This window comes from Salmo trutta, chromosome 38 (assembly GCF_901001165.1).
Source record: "Salmo trutta chromosome 38, fSalTru1.1, whole genome shotgun sequence".
Classification (NCBI taxonomy): domain Eukaryota; kingdom Metazoa; phylum Chordata; class Actinopteri; order Salmoniformes; family Salmonidae; genus Salmo; species Salmo trutta.
The window spans coordinates 1093698-1107439 of record NC_042994.1 but is presented as its reverse complement, the minus strand read 5'-3'; the positions used below and the strand labels follow the sequence as shown (position 1 = coordinate 1107439).

Here is a 13742-nt window from a genome sequence, read left to right as displayed (position 1 = left end):
AGCTGTCCTGCTCTTACACATATCCCAGAGGTTATACAGTCACAACAACCTTCTGGTTTACCAAACTTTATACCGTGACAATGAGTGATCACCCAGACTACAAAGGTCGTGTGACGTACCCTAGCGACATGAAAAATGGCCACACTCTGACAATCAGAGACCTGAGAGACAGTGACTCAGCTACATACAAGTTCAGATTTATAACAGATCAGACCGTGGGGAAATATGCTGGCGATCCTGGAGTCACTCTGTCTGTCACAGGTACAGTAACATTCTATATACTGGTGATCCTGGAGTCACTCTGTCTGTCACAGGGACAGTAACATTCTATATACTGGTGACCCTGGAGTCACTCTGTCTGTCACAGGTACAGTTACATTCAATAAAGCTAAACTGTTGAATTCCATTTAGTTATGGGCATTTGTCTTGGTTTGTGTTTACATCTGTATAACATAGGATTTCTTCCATCAGTGTATTAGAGTGAAAACTCAGTGATAAAGGGATTTACAGTGATATTGTTTTTTAGTCACACTTTATTTGGATAATCTGGATAGATGCTCTACAGATGGTCATGATATCAACAAACTACCTGTTGATAAGTAACAGCTTTTTCTTTTTTACTGTGTTACAATAGTCTCTTTCTACTATTTTCAGTGTTACCTTGACACAGCTCTCTCTCCACAGAGTGTCCATCCTGACCCTAACTGTGACACACACACCACTGAAAATGAGGACCAGACAGTCTGGCAGTAAGTATGTTATAACTTATTCATTTATGTGTTTATTTTGTATACAGTTTTTGTGTTTGTTTGTGTGAGTGGGTAATTGGGTGAGTGAGAGAGAGACACAGAAAGTAGAAGTGAGAGAGAATGCTACAGAGCAGTGTGTAAAGTGCTCATACTGTGTTTCCTGTGTCGCTGTCTCTCAGAGTGTGAGGGACTCGCCCAGTGACACATTCACAGCTCTTCTGAGAGATGCTCAGCCCTCCGTGTATCAGGCCATCCAGGGGAGAAAACCACCACAGAACCTGGACTGATAGAACCACCACAGAACCTGGACTGATAGAACCACCACAGAACCTGGACTGAAGAGAACCACCACAGAACCTGGACTGAAGAGAACCACCACAGAACCTGCACTGAAGAGAACCACCACAGAACCTGGACTGAAGACAACCACCACAGAACCTGTACTGATAGAACCACCACAGAACCTGGACTGAAGAGAACCACCACAGAACCTGTACTGAAGAGAACCACCACAGAACCTGGACTGAAGAGAACCACCACAGAACCTGGACTGATAGAACCACCACAGAACCTGGACTGATAGAACCGCCACAGAACCTGGACTGAAGACAACCACCACAGAACCTGGACTGATAGAACCACCACAGAACCTGGACTGAAGAGAACCACCACAGAACCTGGACTGATAGAACCACCACAGAACCTGGACTGAAGAGAACCACCACAGAACCTGGACTGAAGAGAACCACCACAGAACCTGGACTGAAGACAACCACCACAGAACCTGGACTGATAGAACCACCACAGAACCTGGACTGAAGAGAACCACCACAGAACCTGTACTGAAGAGAACCACCACAGAACCTGGACTGAAGAGAACCACCACAGAACCTGGACTGAAGAGAACCACCACAGAACCTGGACTGATGAGAACCATCACAGAACCTGGACTGATAGAACCACCACAGAACCTGGACTGAAGAGAACCACCACAGAACCTGGACTGAAGAGAACCACCACAGAACATGGAATGAAGAAAACTACCACAGAACATGGACTGAAGAGAACCATCACAGAACATGGACTGAAGAGAACCACCACAGAACCTGGACTAAAGAGAACCACCACAGAACATGGATTGAAGAGAACCACCACAGAACATGGGCTAAAGAGAACCATCACAGAACATGAACTGAAGAGAACCACCACAGAACATGGACTGAAGAGCTATGGCTCCAAACCAAAGCTAGTCCTTACACCTCTATTCTCTTGCTAATATATTGTTATAATATCTTGAAGGTTCACCCAAATTACAAAATGACACATTGGTTTCCTTACCCTTTTACCAGTCTATGAACATGGTGTGACAGCAGTCCATGCTTTGGTTTAGTTTCCCCTGGCACTGTTTCAACTTGCTAACTTTTTAGCATTCGTGGCACAAATCCCATTCAAGTAGAGAGCATTTCTCGCAAATAATGTCGAAATCATTCAAAAGTAAAAAATGCATTGTGAAGCTCAACAAAGTCACTTATAGATGATTTGAACATGATGCGAGAATGTTAATATGTGAAATATTATTATCGGTCCCATGACTTGAATGGGATTTTTGTTACAAATGCTATAATGTTATGTAAATGTGGGAGTGTTCGAAATTGCAGCCGTCTTTATAGGCGAGTCGAGATCTACAAATCACCTTGCATGATGAATACCTACTCAATATTATTTATAAATCATTCAGTCAGTAGCAATTTACCCATGATACATCACAGTTTTGATGCTCTTGAACACTGTCTGTGTGACTGTGGAATGAAGCCTTCTCTGCATAAATGTCTTGGTGACTGACATAGAGTTGGATAGAGGGTACATCTTGGCATCTTTGTCAAGATGTCTTCTGTGACAGAATGAGCAGCGCCATTGAGGGCTATTTCCATTTTAAAGTAGTTAATGTATTCTTCTTCAACTTCCATAAGTTTAATAACAGTCGGTATACCAATTGAAATGGTGTATTCAATGGCTTAGCCATGCTAAAACAGTCTTTTTAGCATGTGCGCCCTCTATTCAACTCTATTGTCCCTGACTGCTTCAAAGTTGTCAACCACACACTTCAAACCTCACACTCAGTGTCTATTTACATAGACTTCCAGTAAGTTAACTTACAACACATCTCCCCTTCACTCTGTAAGTACGCTTGACGATATCTTAAAATATGTATCTTTTATCATTTGTTTGTATCCATGAACTTCTGTATCCTGTTTTGTGCATGGCAATGCTATTAGAATTTACATTGTTTTGTTTTTCTGTTAAGTACAGTATACTTTGTAGATGTATTTTTGCATATTAATCTGATACAGTATTGTACGTGGTTTCACATATAACACTTTTGCATGCTATTTTAAGTGCTCTGAGAGTAATAGATTCTTGTGGAGACTTGTTTGAAAATGGCCTAAAATAAGAGTAGAAGTGATTGGGTGGATGCTTCATAAGAGCTTTCGGAGAAGTATTAACATGAAACACAGTGATGGTGGGTTGTGTTTAGGAGTAGTTTTAACATGAGACACAGTGATGGTGGGTTGTGTTTATGAGTAGTATTAACATGAGACACAGTGATGGTGGGTTGTGTGTAGGAGTAGTATTAACATGAGACACAGTGAAGGTGGGTTGTGTTTAGGAGTAGTATTAACATGAGACACAGTGATGGTGGGTTGTGTTTAGGAGTAGTATTAACATGAGACACAGTGATGGTGGGTTGTGTTTAGGAGTAGTATTAACATGAGACACAGTGATGGTGGGTTGTGTTTAGGAGTAGTATTAACATGAGACACAGTGATGGTGGGTTGTCTTTAGGAGTAGCATTAACATGAGACATAGTGAAAGTGGGTTGTGTTTAGCAGTAGTATAACATGATTCATAGTGATGGTGGGTTGTGTTTAGGAGTAGTATTAAGATGAGACACAGTGAAGGTGGGTTGTGTTTAGGAGTAGTATAAACATGAGACACTGATGGTGGGTTGTGTTTAGGAGTAGTATTAACATGAGACACAGAGATGGTGGGTTGTGTTTAGGAGTAGAATTAACATGAGACACAGTGATGGTGGGTTGTGTTTAGGAGTAGTATTAACATGAGACACAGTGATGGTGGGTTGTGTTTAGCAGTAGTATAACATGATTCATAGTGATGGTGGGTTGTGTTTAGGAGTAGTATTAACATGAGACACAGTGAAGGTGGGTTGTGTTTAGGAGTAGTATTAACATGACACAGTGATGGTGGGTTGTGTTTAGGAGTAGTATTAACATGAGACACAGTGATGGTGGGTTGTGTTTAGGAGTAGTATTAACATGAGACACAGTGATGGTGGGTTGTGTTTAGGAGTAGTATTAACATGAGACACAGTGATGGTGGGTTGTGTTTAGGAGCAGTATTAACATGAGACACAGTGATGGTGGGTTGTGTTTAGGAGTAGTATTAACATTAGACAGTGATGGTGGGTTGTCTTTAGGAGTAGCATTAACATGAGACACAGTGAAGGTGGGATGTGTTTAGGAGTAGTATTAACATGAGACACAGTGATGGTGGGTTGTGTTTAGCAGTAGTATAACATGATTCATAGTGATGGTGGGTTGTGTTTAGGAGTAGTATTAAGATGAGACACAGTGAAGGTGGGTTGTGTTTAGGAGTAGTATTAAGATGAGACACAGTGAAGGTGGGTTGTGTTTAGGAGTAGTATAAACATGAGACACTGATGGTGGGTTGTGTTTAGGAGTAGAATTAACATGAGACACAGTGATGGTGGGTTGTGTTTAGGAGTAGTATTAACATGAGACACAGTGATGGTGGGTTGTGTTTAGGAGTAGTATTAACATGAGACACAGTAACGGTGGGTTGTGATTAGGAGTAGTATTAACATGAGACACACTGAAGGTGGGTTGTGTTTAGCAGTAGTATAACATGAGACATAGTGATGGTGGTTTGTTTTTAGGAGTAGAATTAACATGAGACACACTGAAGGTGGGTTGTGTTTAGGAGCAGTGTTAACATGAGACACAGTGATGGTGGGTTGTGTTTAGGAGCAGTATTAACATGAGACATAGTCATGGTGGGTTGTCTTTAGCAGTAGTATAACATGAGACATAGTCATGGTGGGTTGTCTTTAGCAGTAGTATAACATGAGACATAGTCATGGTGGGTTGTCTTTAGCAGTAGTATAACATGAGACATAGTCATGGTGGGTTGTCTTTAGCAGTAGTATAACATGAGACATAGTCATGGTGGGTTGTGTTTAGGAGTAGTATAAACATGAGACACAGTGACGGTGGGTTGTGTTTAGGAGTAGTATTAACATGAGACACAGTGATGGTGGGTTGTGTTTAGCAGTAGTATTAACATGAGACACTGATGGTGGGTTGTGGTTAGGAGCAGTATTAACATGAGACAGTAATGGTGAGTTGTGTTTAGGAGTAGTATTAACATGAGACACAGTGAAGGTGGGTTGTGTTTAGCAGTAGTATAACATGAGACATGGTGATGGTGGGTTGAGTTTAGGAGTAGTATTAACATGAGACACAGTGATGGTGGGGTGTGTTTAGCAGTAGTATAACATGAGACACAGTGATGGTGGGTTGTGTTTAGGAGTAGTATAAACATGAGACACAGTGATGGTGGGTTGTGTTTAGGAGTAGTATTAACATGAGACACAGTGAAGGTGGGTTGTGTTTAGCAGTAGTATAACATGATTCATAGTGATGGTAGGTTGTGTTTAGGAGTAGTATTAACATGAGAAACAGTGAAGGTGGGTTGTGTTTAGGAGTAGTATTAACATGAGACACAGTGATGGTGGGTTGTGTTTAGCAGTAGTATTAACATGAGACACAGTGATGATGGGTTGTGTTTAGGAGTAGTATTAACATGAGACACAGTGATGGTGGGTTGTGTTTAGGAGTAGTATTAACATGAGACACAGTGAAGGTGGGTTGTGTTTAGTAGTAGTATAACATGAGACATAGTGATGGTGGGTTGTATTAAGGAGTAGTATTAACATGAGACACAGTGATGGTGGGTTGTGTTTAGGAGTAGTATAACATGAGACACAGCGAAGGTGGGTTGTGTTTAGTAGTAGTATTAATATGAGACACAGTGATGGTGGGTTGTGTTTAGGAGTAGTATTAACATGAGACACAGTGATGGTGTGTTGTGTTTAGGAGTAGTATTAACATGAGACACAGTGATGGTGGGTTTTGTTTAGGTGTAGTATTAACATGAGACATAGTGATGGTGGGTTGTGTTTAGGAGTAGTATTAACATGAGACTTAGTGAAGGTGGGTTGTGTTTAGGAGTAGTATTAACATGAGACACTGATGGTGGGTTGTGTTTAGGAGTAATATAAACATGAGACACAGTGATGATGGTTTGTGTTTAGGAGTAGTATTAACATGAGACACAGTGATGGTGGGTTGTGTTTAGGAGTAGTATTAACATGAGACACAGTGATGGTGGGTTGTGTTTAGGAGTAGTATTAACATGAGACACAGTGATGGTGGGTTGTGTTTAGGAGTAGTATTAACATGAGACACAGTGAAGTTGGGTTGTGTTTAGTAGTAGTATTAACATGAGACACAGTGATGGTGGATTGTGTTTAGGAGTAGTATTAACATGAGACACAGTGATGGTGGGTTGTGTTTAGGAGTAGTATTAACATCAGACACAGTGATGGTGGGTTGTGTTTAGGAGTAGTATAACATGAGACACAGCGAAGGTGGGTTGTGTTTAGCAGTAGTATAACATGAGACATAGTGATGGTGGGTTGTGTTTAGGAGTAGTATTATCTTGAGACACAGTGATGGTGGGTTGTGTTTAGGAGTAGTATAACATGAGACATAGTGATGGTGGGTTGTGTTTAGGAGTAGTATTAACATGAGACACAGTGATGGTGTGTTGTGTTTAGAAGTAGTATTAAAATGAGACACAGTGACGGTGGGTTGTGTTTAGGAGTAGTATTAACATGAGACACAGTGATGGTGGGTTGTGATTAGGAGTAGTATTAACATGAGACACAGTGAAGGTGGGTTGTGTTTAGGAGTAGTATTAACATGAGACACTGATGGTGGGTTGTTTTTAGGAGTAGTATTAACATGAGACACAGTGATGGTGGGTTGTGTTTAGGGGTAGTATTAACATGAGACACAGTGACGGTGGGTTGTGTTTAGCAGTAGTATAACATGAGACACAGTGATGGTGGGTTGTGTTTAGTAGTAGTATAACATGAGACATAGTGATGGTGGGTTGAGTGTAGGAGCAGCATTAACATGAGACACAGTGACGGTGGGTTGTGTTTAGGAGTAGTATTAACATGAGACACAGTGAAGGTGGGTTGTGTTTAGCAGTAGTATAACATGAGACACAGTGAAGGTGGGTTGTGTTTAGCAGTAGTATAACATGAGACACAGTGATGGTGGGTTGTGTTTAGTAGTAGTATAACATGAGACATAGTGATGGTGGGTTGAGTGTAGGAGCAGTATTAACATGAGACACAGTGACAGTGGGTTGTGTTTAGGAGTAGTATTAGCATGAGACAGAGTGAAGGTGGGTTGTGTTTAGCAGTAGTATAACATGAGACATAGTCATGGTGGGTTGTGTTTAGGAGTAGTATTAACATGAGACCCAGTGAAGGTGGGTTGTGTTTAGCAGTAGTATAACATGAGACATAGTGATGGTGGGTTGAGTTTAGGAGTAGTATTAACATGAGACACAGTGAAGTTGGGGTGTGTTTAGCAGTAGTATAACATGAGACATAGTGATGGTGGGTTGAGTGTAGGAGCAGTATTGACATGAGACACAGTGACGGTGGGTTGTGTTTAGGAGTAGTATTAACATGAGACACAGTGAAGGTGGGTTGTGTTTAGGAGTAGTATAACATGAGACACAGCGAAGGTGGGTTGTGTTTAGCAGTAGTATAACATGAGACATAGTGATGGTGGGTTGTGTTTAGGAGTAGTATTATCTTGAGACACAGTGATGGTGGGTTGTGTTTAGGAGTAGTATAACATGAGACATAGTGATGGTGGGTTGTGTTTAGGAGTAGTATTAACATGAGACACAGTGATGGTGTGTTGTGTTTAGAAGTAGTATTAAAATGAGACACAGTGACGGTGGGTTGTGTTTAGGAGTAGTATTAACATGAGACCCAGTGAAGGTGGGTTGTGTTTAGCAGTAGTATAACATGAGACATAGTGATGGTGGGTTGAGTTTAGGAGTAGTATTAACATGAGACACAGTGAAGTTGGGGTGTGTTTAGCAGTAGTATAACATGAGACATAGTGATGGTGGGTTGTGTTTAGGAGTAGTATAAACATGAGAGACAGTGACGGTGGGTTGTGTTTAGGAGTAGTATTAACATGAGACACAGTGAAGGTGGGTTGTGTTTAGCAGTAGTATAACATGATTCATAGTGATGATGGGTTGTGTTTAGGAGTAGTATTAACATGAGACACAGTGATGGTGTGTTGTGTTTAGAAGTAGTATTAAAATGAGACACAGTGACGGTGGGTTGTGTTTAGGAGTAGTATTAACATGAGACACAGTGATGGTGGGTTGTGTTTAGGAGTAGTATTAACATGAGACACAGTGAAGGTGGGTTGTGTTTAGGAGTAGTATTAACATGAGACACTGATGGTGGGTTGTGTTTAGGAGTAGTATTAACATGAGACACAGTGGAGGTGGGTGTGTTTAGGAGTAGTATTAACATGAGACACAGTGAAGGTGGGGTGTGTTTAGCAGTAGTATAACATGAGACATAGTGATGGTGGGTTGTGTTTAGGAGTAGTATAAACATGAGACACAGTGACGGTGGGTTGTGTTTAGGAGTAGTATTAACATGAGACACAGTGAAGGTGGGATGTGTTTAGCAGTAGTAAACATGAGACACAGTGATGGTGGGTTGTGTTTAGTAGTAGTATAACATGATTCATAGTGATGGTGGGTTGTGTTTAGGAGTAGTATTAACATGAGACACAGTGAAGGTGGGTTGTGTTTAGGAGTAGTATTAACATGAGACACAGTGATGGTGGGTTGTGTTTAGCAGTAGTATTAACATGAGACACTGATGGTGGGTTGTGGTTAGGAGCAGTATTAACATGAGACAGTAATGGTGAGTTGTGTTTAGGAGTAGTATTAACATGAGACACAGTGAAGGTAGGTTGTGTTTAGTAGTAGTATAACATGAGACATAGTGATGGTGGGTTGAGTTTAGGAGTAGTATTAACATGAGACACAGTGATGGTGGGGTGTGTTTAGCAGTAGTATAACATGAGACACAGTGATGGTGGGTTGTGTTTAGGAGTAGTATAAACATGAGACACAGTGACGGTGGGTTGTGTTTAGGAGTAGTATTAACATGAGACACAGTGAATGTGGGTTGTGTTTAGCAGTAGTATAACATGATTCATAGTGATGGTGGGTTGTGTTTAGGAGTAGTATTAACATGAGACACAGTGAAGGTGGGTTGTGTTTAGCAGTAGTATAACATGATTCATAGTGATGGTAGGTTGTGTTTAGGAGTAGTATTAACATGAGACACAGTGAAGGTGGGTTGTGTTTAGGAGTAGTATTAACATGAGACACAGTGATGGTGGGTTGTGTTTAGCAATAGTATTAACATGAGACACAGTGATGATGGGTTGTGTTTAGGAGTAGTATTAACATGAGACACAGTGATGGTGGGTTGTGTTTAGGAGTAGTATTAACATGAGACACAGTGAAGGTGGGTTGTGTTTAGTAGTAGTATAACATGAGACATAGTGATGGTGGGTTGTGTTTAGGAGTAGTATTAACATGAGACACAGTGATGGTGGGTTGTGTTTAGGAGTAGTATTAACATGAGACACAGTGAAGGTGGGTTGTGTTTAGGAGTAGTATTAACATGAGACACTGATGGTGGGTTGTGTTTAGGAGTAGTATTAACATGAGACACAGTGAAGGTGGGTTGTGTTTAGCAGTAGTATAACATGAGACATAGTGATGGTGGGTTGAGTTTAGGAGTAGTATTAACATGAGACACAGTGGAGGTGGGTGTGTTTAGGAGTAGTATTAACATGAGACACAGTGAAGGTGGGGTGTGTTTAGCAGTAGTATAACATGAGACATAGTGATGGTGGGTTGTGTTTAGGAGTAGTATAAACATGAGACACAGTGACGGTGGGTTGTGTTTAGGAGTAGTATTAACATGAGACACAGTGAAGGTGGGATGTGTTTAGCAGTAGTAAACATGAGACACAGTGGTGGTGGGTTGTGTTTAGTAGTAGTATAACATGATTCATAGTGATGGTGGGTTGTGTTTAGGAGTAGTATTAACATGAGACACAGTGAAGGTGGGTTGTGTTTAGGAGTAGTATTAACATGAGACACAGTGATGGTGGGTTGTGTTTAGCAGTAGTATTAACATGAGACACTGATGGTGGGTTGTGGTTAGGAGCAGTACTAACATGAGACAGTAATGGTGAGTTGTGTTTAGGAGTAGTATTAACATGAGACACAGTGAAGGTAGGTTGTGTTTAGTAGTAGTATAACATGAGACATAGTGATGGTGGGTTGAGTTTAGGAGTAGTATTAACATGAGACACAGTGATGGTGGGGTGTGTTTAGCAGTAGTATAACATGAGACACAGTGATGGTGGGTTGTGTTTAGGAGTAGTATAAACATGAGACACAGTGACGGTGGGTTGTGTTTAGGAGTAGTATTAACATGAGACACAGTGAATGTGGGTTGTGTTTAGCAGTAGTATAACATGATTCATAGTGATGGTAGGTTGTGTTTAGCAGTAGTATTAACATGAGACACAGTGAAGGTGGGTTGTGTTTAGGAGTAGTATTAACATGAGACACAGTGATGGTGGGTTGTGTTTAGCAATAGTATTAACATGAGACACAGTGATGATGGGTTGTGTTTAGGAGTAGTATTAACATGAGACACAGTGATGGTGGGTTGTGTTTAGGAGTAGTATTAACATGAGACAAAATGAAGGTGGGTTGTGTTTAGTAGTAGTATAACATGAGACATAGTGATGGTGGGTTGTGTTAAGGAGTAGTATTAACATGAGACACAGTGATGGTGGGTTGTGTTTAGGAGTAGTATAACATGAGACACAGCGAAGGTGGGTTGTGTTTAGTAGTAGTATTAATATGAGACAAAGTGATGGTGGGTTGTGTTTAGGAATAGTATTAACATGAGACACAGTGATGGTGGGTTGTGTTTAGGAGTAGTATTAACATGAGACACAGTGATGGTGGGTTTTGTTTAGGAGTAGTATAACATGAGACACAGCGAAGGTGGGTTGTGTTTAGCAGTAGTATAACATGAGACATAGTGATGGTGGGTTGTGTTTAGGAGTAGTATTATCTTGAGACACAGTGATGGTGGGTTGTGTTTAGGTGTAGTATAACATGAGACATAGTGATGGTGGGTTGTGTTTAGGAGTAGTATTAACATGAGACACAGTGATGGTGTGTTGTGTTTAGAAGTAGTATTAAAATGAGACACAGTGACGGTGGGTTGTGTTTAGGAGTAGTATTAACATGAGACACAGTGATGGTGGGTTGTGTTTAGGAGTAGTATTAACATGAGACACAGTGAAGGTGGGTTGTGTTTAGGAGTAGTATTAACATGAGACACTGATGGTGGATTGTGTTTAGGAGTAGTATTAACATGAGACACAGTGATGGTGGGTTGTGTTTAGCAGTAGTACAACATGATTCATAGTGATGGTGGGTTGTGTTTAGGAGTAGTATTAACATGAGACACAGTGAAGGTGGGTTGTGTTTAGGAGTAGTATTAACATGAGACACTGATGGTGGGTTGTGTTTAGGAGTAGTATTAACATGAGACACAGTGATGGTGGGTTGTGTTTAGGAGTAGTATAACATGAGACACAGCGAAGGTGGGTTGTGTTTAGCAGTAGTATAACATGAGACATAGTGATGGTGTGTTGTGTTTAGGAGTAGTATTAACATGAGACACAGTGAAGATGGGTTGTGTTTAGGGGTAGTATTAACATGAGACACAGTGATGGTGGGTTGTGTTTAGGAGTAGTATTAACATGAGACACAGTGAAGGTGGGTTGTGTTTAGCAGTAGTATAACATGAGACACAGTGATGGTGGGTTGTGTTTAGTAGTAGTATAACATGAGACATAGTGATGGTGGGTTGAGTGTAGGAGCAGTATTAACATGAGACACAGTGACGGTGGGTTGTGTTTAGGAGTAGTATTAACATGAGACACAGTGAAGGTGGGTTGTGTTTAGCAGTAGTATAACATGAGACATAGTCATGGTGGGTTGTGTTTAGGAATAGTATTAACATGACACACAGTGACGGTGGGTTGTGTTTAGGAGTAGTATTAACATGAGACACAGTGAAGGTGGGTTGTGTTTAGGAGTAGTATTAACATGAGACACTGATGGTGGATTGTGTTTAGGAGTAGTATTAACATGAGACACAGTGATGGTGGGTTGTGTTTAGCAGTAGTATAACATGATTCATAGTGATGGTGGGTTGTGTTTAGGAGTAGTATTAACATGAGACACAGTGAAGGTGGGTTGTGTTTAGGAGTAGTATTAACATGAGACACTGATGGTGGGTTGTGTTTAGGAGTAGTATTAACATGAGACACAGTGATGGTGGGTTGTGTTCAGGAGTAGTATAACATGAGACACAGTGATGGTGGGTTGTGTTTAGGAGTAGTATTAACATGAGACACTGATGGTGGGTTGTGTTTAGGAGTAGTATTAACATGAGACACAGTGGAGGTGGGTGTGTTTAGGAGTAGTATTAACATGAGACACAGTGAAGGTGGGGTGTGTTTAGCAGTAGTATAACATGAGACATAGTGATGGTGGGTTGTGTTTAGGAGTAGTATAAACATGAGACACAGTGACGGTGGGTTGTGTTTAGGAGTAGTATTAACATGAGACACAGTGAAGGTGGGATGTGTTTAGCAGTAGTAAACATGAGACACAGTGATGGTGGGTTGTGTTTAGTAGTAGTATAACATGATTCATAGTGATGGTGGGTTGTGTTTAGGAGTAGTATTAACATGAGACACAGTGAAGGTGGGTTGTGTTTAGGAGTAGTATTAACATGAGACACAGTGATGGTGGGTTGTGTTTAGCAGTAGTATTAACATGAGACACTGATGGTGGGTTGTGGTTAGGAGCAGTATTAACATGAGACAGTAATGGTGAGTTGTGTTTAGGAGTAGTATTAACATGAGACACAGTGAAGGTAGGTTGTGTTTAGTAGTAGTATAACCTGTCTGGGGTATGTGGGACGATTTCGTCCCACCTACGTAACAGCTACTGATATTCCAGTGGCGCGATTTTTGAATCGTTAGAAATACTATTACTTCAATTTCTCAAACATATGACTATTTTACAGCTATTTAAAGACAAGAATCTCGTTAATCTAACCCCACTGTCCGATTTCAAAAAGGCTTTACAACGAAAGCAAAACATTAGATTATGTCAGCAGAGTGCCCAGCCAGAAAAAATCAGACAGCCATTTTTCAAGCTAGCATATCATGTCACATAAACCCAAACCACAGCTAAATGCAGCACTAACCTTTGATGATCTTCATCAGATGACACACCTAGGACATTGTGTTATACAATACATGCATGTCTGTTCAATCAAGTTCATATTTATATCAAAAAACAGCTTTTTGCATTAGCATGTGACGTTCAGAAAACGCATAACCCCCGGCAAACTTCCGTTGAATTTACTAACAGTTTGCTAAATTACTCACGATAAACGTTCACAAAAAGCATAACAATTATTTTAAGAATTATAGATACATTACTCCTCTATGCACTCGATATGTCCGATTTTAAAATAGCTTTTCGGATGAAGCACATTTTGCAATAATCTAAGTACATAGCCCGGCATTACAGGGCTAGCTATTTAGATACCCACCCAGGTCAGCATCCACCAAAATCACATTTCCTATAAGA

General features: G+C 40.6%; 1 long non-coding RNA gene across 1 annotated transcript; it reads left to right on the top strand.

Moving 5' to 3' along the window:
- Positions 1-143: 143 nt before the first annotated feature.
- Positions 144-1069, top strand: LOC115178733 (uncharacterized). Its single transcript, XR_003872685.1, has 3 exons — positions 144-261; positions 685-749; positions 929-1069. It is a non-coding gene; the product is annotated as an uncharacterized LOC115178733 (long non-coding RNA).
- The last annotated feature ends 12673 nt before the right edge of the window (positions 1070-13742 follow it).